Genomic DNA, 6501 nt, shown 5'->3' on the forward strand with positions numbered 1-6501 from the left:
TGCATGGAGGGGATTGTAATCATGGCAATGAAATGATATATGATAGGATGAATCTAAACCTAATGTTTTCCTATGTAAACTATTGCATAATTCACAATAAAAAGTTTGTTTTTTTAAAAAAAAAGTCATTTGCTTTGCTTTATAGCAGCAATGAATAATTTTAAAAATTTTAATAAAAACAATACCATTTACATCGTGGTCAACGTTGTTAGATGCCATCAAATTGATTCCAACTCATAGCAATCCTATGAACAATAGACCTAAACATTGTGCATCCTCACAATGGTTGTTATGTTTAAGTCCCTCGTTGTTGCCAATGGACTTGAGGGTCTTCCTCTTTGTCGCTGATGCTCCACTTTACCAAGCATCATGCCCTACTCAAGGAACTAGTTCCTCCTGAAAATATGTACAAAATATGAGAGACAGACCCTCATTATCCTCGATTCTAAGGAGCATACTGGTTGTATTTCTTCCAAGACAGATGTTTGATCTTCTGAAAGTTCATGGTACTTTCAATATTCTACTAAACACCATGATTCAAATGTATCAATTCTTCTACCACCTTCCTTATTCATTGTCTAACATTCACATGTATATGGGTATGGGTCAGGCTCACCTTAGTTCAGAGTGTCATCTTTGCTGTTTAACCCTTTAAAAAGGTATTTGAAGTATGTCATTTGATGAGTTGACCCTGACTTATGGTGACTCCTGGAGTGTCAATAGAACTTGGCTTCATAGGGTTTTCAGTGATTTTTTTTTTTTTTTAAAGAAGTATATCTCCAGACCTTTATGCTTGAATCAACCATCAACACTCATGGAAGTGACACAGTCAGGAAATCAAACAATGTATTGCATTAGGGAAATCTGCTGCACAAGGCCTCTTTAAAGTGTTCAAGAGCAAAGATGTCAACTTGAAAACTAAGATTCACCTGATCTAAAATGGTTCGGCTATTTTCAGTAGCTTCATATGCATGTGAAAGTTGAACAGTGAATATAGAAGACTGTGGAAGAGTTTGATGCATTTGAGTTAAGGTGTTGGAAGAGAATATTAAAAGTACCATGGACTGCTAGAAAAACAAACAAATCTGTGTTGGAAGAAGTACAGCCAGAATGCTCCTTAGAAGCCAGGATAACCAGACTTATTCTCTCATAACTCAGATATATCACCAGGAGAGACCAGTTCCTAAAGAAGGGCAACTTACTTGGTACAGTGGAGGGTCAAGATCCCCAATGAGATGGATTGGAACAGTGGCAGCAGCAATGGGCTCAAGTGTAGCAATGATTGTGAGGTTGGCGCAGCATTGGGCAGTGTTTCAAAGGTCACTATGAGTCAGAGCCGACTCTACAGCATTTAAAAACAATAACATGTCCAAACTTTTCTTTTGAAGTGCCTCTGGGTGGACTTGAACCTCCAAGTTTAGCAGTCAAATGTGTCAAACCTTTGCATCACCCAGAGAGAGACTGGTGCAAGTAGCATGAGGATTAATAATGTATTACATTTATAAATGTAAATTGCTTAGGACAATAGCACTTGGCACCATGTGGCTATGTAAGCATTAGCTATTTCAACACACACACACATACTCCTCCTTAAAGCTTTGATGTTATCCATCCCCATCTGGGCATTGTTCTAGAGGGAAGGAAAATCTTTCCACAGTTTCATGTTGTCTTTGGGTCAAGCAGAGCAGGGAGAAATATTTGCTTAGCCCTGCTCTGTTGCAGGCACTATATTGCTCTTGTTGTTAAGTGCCATCAAGTAGGTTCTGACTCATAGTGACCCTGTATACCTATCAGGACTCTGAGGAATGACTAGTGGGTTTGAACTGCTGACCTTGTGGTTCATTGCTTATCCTATAGCACCACACCAGGACTCCACTGTATTAAGGACAGGTGTTAAGCATTGGACTACAAGGGCAGTTTGAACCTCAAGGTTGGCAGTTCAAATGCACCAATTGCTCTTCAGAAGCCCTATGTGGGGTTGCTATGGCTCAGAACTGACTAGACGACACTTAACAACAACATATAGCATTTAAAACCAGTCATTGTGTGTGGGAGTTGGGTAGACTCCCAGGGTCACACCACTGCTTGGGGTAGGGGTGGATTGAACCCCTCACCTAGCTGGTGCACCATTCATACCTCTGTGATGTCATCTGCCTGGGCTACATCTGTTGGGACAGTACTACCTGGACAGGATAGAGCATGGACATCTAACCCCTGGTGCTCCCTGAATATTTTTTATTAAAGATGTCAGATCCTCCAAAAACCTCTTAGAGCTGGGTGTGTTTCTCTTAGTTCATTAGTACTCTCCTTGACAGAAAAAGATTTCTAGATCTCATCTCTTTCTCTTTCTATCTAGACTACCAGGAGTCCCTTAGCATTAGACTCGTTTGATGCATAGTTTTCTCAGTCATAAGTTCTTCTGCCCTCTTCCCTTCTCTTCCTACCTTTCTTCTGTCGTTTGTTGTCCTGTTCTCTGTTAAAATCTTGCCTCTTTTCTTCCTGGTTTTTATTGTTGTTTGTTTGTTTTTTGGTGGTATTTTTTGCTGTGAATGTTTGTTTCTATAGTTGCACAGTTTATTGAATTTTCTCAAAGTGAAAAAATGTCTTACAGACTCCTTGCAGTCACTGCTTACCTAAGGTGAGAGTGCTGACCTCTCGCAACATGTAAGTTGGATCATGCTGCATGTTTTCACAATTACGTTTCCATGTTAATATGTTAAATGTTTGTCTTGTTGAGTGAGTTGTGCATCCTCAAATCTCATGCTGCAAAATTAGTGCTGAGTATAACATATCTGTTCATTGCACTGCTGATTGGCTGCGGAAGTGCTGCTGTGAACATTCTAGTGCATTTCTTTTCGTAGACATAGTCCTGAGCTTTTAGTTGTGAACCACTCCTGTTTGGAGATTGCTAGAGCATAAAGTAACCAATGCATATTGGACACTTCCTAAGGGTCACTTGCTCCTTGGGCTTGGACTTGCTTGCTGCTTCTCACTCTCTGTCCCAGACAACACAAGGCCCAGCCTCCTGGCATATACCCTCACAGCTCTTTATTGGCTCCACAGCAGCAATAGGGCCCGTCCTTGTGCCTGCTCATCTGGGCAGCAGAATATGGCCCCATCTTCTCTGTGCCCAGGGATCTTTGGGAAGCACCTGGAGGATACAGTTCTCTACGAGCAGAAGTATGGCCCCATTGCTGGTGGAATAATGTGTGGACTTCCTCTGGGAGTGTGGGCTTACATGCATGCCAGTCAGGCCAACCTGGTGGGGGACCTGCAGGACTCCTTTAACTGCAGGACTGCTTGACAGGTGAGCTCTGGTCTCAGCTCAGAAGAGAACAGGTGGGGCCATGTGTCTTTCCCTCCTTGTAGTGGTTTCCTGCCAAGGCCCAAGCTTCAGTGGATCAAATCAGGCTGGTGAACAGGAAACCTGAGAACAGGATGGTGGGTTGATGGCTCCCAACATTATCACAACTGCCAAGGGTTTCTTGGCAGGAAGCCCTCCAAACAGGCAGGGTGTAGAGCACCAAACCATTACAGTGGACCAGGGCTTCCTCTTGGAGGTCGGCCACCTGTTCAGAGGTACAGGAACTATTTCCCTTGAAAATGCTTGAAACCCAACCCAGATAGAAGAGGAGAAGTGCTTCTCTTGGCTGGCATGATAGAGTCGTTAAGGGTTCAACCCAGGACTTTCTCCATTGTGAGTTTCTTAGCTCCACTTCCTCTGGGAATGAGTGACAAGATGTGGTACCCACATCCTCTTGGGTTTCAGATTGAGGAAGATTCCTGAAATTGAGTCTTCTCCACTTGCCCTGGGCCATGTGAAAATCCTAACCCTTCTTGGAGGGGAGTCAACTTCCTTTGGGGATAAGAGTGGGGAGGTAAGGCTTGCAATAGGGTATTGGGGGGGGGGTCTTCTCCCTGATAGTACACTAGTCATAATGGGGCACATTGTCATAAAAAATGTCATTCCAACCCCAGCTTACTTAAGCTTCTGACCTTTCTTCTTGGTTCTGCCCTCTCAGATGAGGTCCCATGATAGGTCCAAGGTTACCCTCAAACAGTCATGGCCTTCCTAGGGCTTCTTCCCTCCAGCAGAATGTTCTTAGTTCTGCTACCTACCAGAGGAAGTCCAATCAGGAGAATCTGTCAGTTCCATCCCCAGATGACGCCTGCTCAGGAAGGGCATACAAGGTTCCTTCATCTGGAGTCCTGTGAAGCCCCATCACAATTCTTTCTGATGGGCTTGTGGCCACTCGAAACCTCTGTCTGCCAGAGCTCTTCATTTTGTGCCCCTATGGCCTGGGACTGGAGTTTTGATATAGTTTCAAATAATGCTGCTTCCTGTGCTTGGTTGTCTCCTTGGTTCTTGGGAACCAAACAGAGCCCTCTTGACATACAAAAACTCTTCAGGGAAGGAATGGGGCCCATCCTTTTCCCCCTGGACTCTGGTTGCCATGGACTCCCCTCTATGCTCTGAAAGAGGGGACTGCTAATGAGCACAGACTCTCCTTTCTTCACTTGCTTTACTGTAAAGACTCTGAGAGTTCATCTTGGGATCTGTTTAGTATGGTGTGCTAGGGGGATGTCTAAGGGGGGTGACCAATAGCCAGAGGGACACTTGGATTCAGAGCTTAGGGGAGGAGTCAGAGGCAGATGCAGGTTTGGGAATCATATGATTTAATGGGAGCCTGTGGGTGCCCAGAAGATGAGGCCAAAAGAATGGTGGGAGTACAAAGCCTGACTCTAGAAAGAAATAAGTGAAAACATCTGGAGAGGGAGGCAAACAGGCTCAGGGAGCATTGAGGAAGGACTGCCTTATGTCAGTGAGTGTCATCTGCCACTGTCCAGTGAAAGTCTGAGCTACCTGTGAGGCTTGGAGGGACCTCATGGAGATGGGAGGTGGAGGATTCGGTAGAGTGATTGGATTGTGAAGAAGGGAAGAAAGAGAGGGACAAAGGTCAGCTGCTCTTGGCTGGGGTTTAGAAGAGCAAAGTTGTAGAGCTGTTCTGCGATACCTTTCCAGAGTCAGGCTGACACCCTGAAGCTCAACACCTTGACTGGAGTGTTCCAGAAGCTAAAAAGGGATACCACCCACACGCTACCCATCTCCCTCAAAGGATTTCCACCCTGAGTGGAGGCAGCTCCTTAAAACTGGGAGGTTAGTCCTGTAGCCCCTCTCCACCTCAGTGTGGGCCCCACAGACAGCCTGGCCCCTGGGCATCAGCAAGTTACCTCATCTCTGTTCATATTGCACATCACTGATCCAGATTCAGGCATTAAAAATGGAAAGAGAAAGCCCTGTGGAACCAGCGGAGGGCTTCCCCTCTGACCAGTCCCAGAGCAGCATTCCTAAGGCAGGCAATGAGAATTGGTGCCCAATATTCTAAAGCTTGTTTTCTTCATCTGTACAGTGAGCCTAAGCATGCTGACTGAGGTTGTCATGAAAATAAGGGATGTGGCCAAACACTAATGGATACTCTGTTCTCATGCTTCTCCAAGGATAGTTCCACATTGAGAGGGGTGAGGCCGATCACCACTGTGATTGCGGAAGAGAAATGAAGCCCCACAGGGAGCTTGCTGAACAGCCTGTACAGTAAATAAGTATGAAGTTGGAATCTGAGACACATCTCAATCGGAGACAGGGGAAAGGCCTGGGAAGCTGGAGAAACTTCTAGGGAATCCTGTAGACATCTTAGAGGAGGGGCCTCTGCCCAACACTTGGAAGGTGAATCCCAGGGTGGAGAAAAGAGAGCAGTAGAGCCTCCTGATTTGGGGAGTCACAGGACCATGCATAAAGTGCCATGCCAGGCCCAGTTACGGATGCGGAGAGAAAGTGTCCAGAGTTTCAGGCAGACCCATTGTACCTGGTGCATCTCAGAGGTGTAGAGATGCACAGTCCCACAGGATTCAGGGCACCTGTTGAACTTGCCATCACCCTCCCCAATCCTGCCCCACTGGAATTTGTATGACAGTGCCCAGGTAGTCCTGCCAGTAAAGTTTGAGAACTAAGATAACCCTCAAGAGTTCACAGTTTAGTGAAGAGATAGGCAAATAAAAAGGAATTGAGATGTAGTGTGTGAATTTATAAATGGGTTCTGTGGGCTCTCATGGTGAGAGTGGCCCCCTCTCCAAGAGTTGCTCAATAGGCAAACTATGTGGAGCCAGGAGGGGAAAGGATCCAGGTCATGGTAGTTTGGAATAGTGAGCCAACCTGGGATCAGGCTTGGTCCTGAGGTGCTGGACAGAACATTCATCCCTGATTCTGGTGCCTTTCAGCCTTAGCTGTTGTTGTTGTTGTTAAGTGCCATTGAGTTAGTTCTGACTCATAACCCTGTGAGGAGCAGTGGTGAGCTTGAACTGCAGACCTTGTGGTTTACAGTCCAGTGCTGATCCAATTTATTGCTTCTAAAAGTTCCAGTTCTGAGGCCCTTCCCTAGCCTTTGTTATTGTTAAGTGCCACTGAGTCACTTCCAATTCATAGCAACCCTGTATACAGGTGGA

General features: G+C 45.5%; 1 pseudogene; it reads right to left on the minus strand.

The window, feature by feature from the left end:
* LOC102812868 overlaps positions 1–2685 on the minus strand; it is an 8326-nt pseudogene extending 5641 nt beyond the window's left edge.
* Positions 2686–6501: the final 3816 nt, after the last annotated feature.

Source organism: Chrysochloris asiatica, unplaced genomic scaffold, assembly GCF_000296735.1.
Source record: "Chrysochloris asiatica unplaced genomic scaffold, ChrAsi1.0 scaffold00289, whole genome shotgun sequence".
Taxonomy (NCBI): domain Eukaryota; kingdom Metazoa; phylum Chordata; class Mammalia; order Afrosoricida; family Chrysochloridae; genus Chrysochloris; species Chrysochloris asiatica.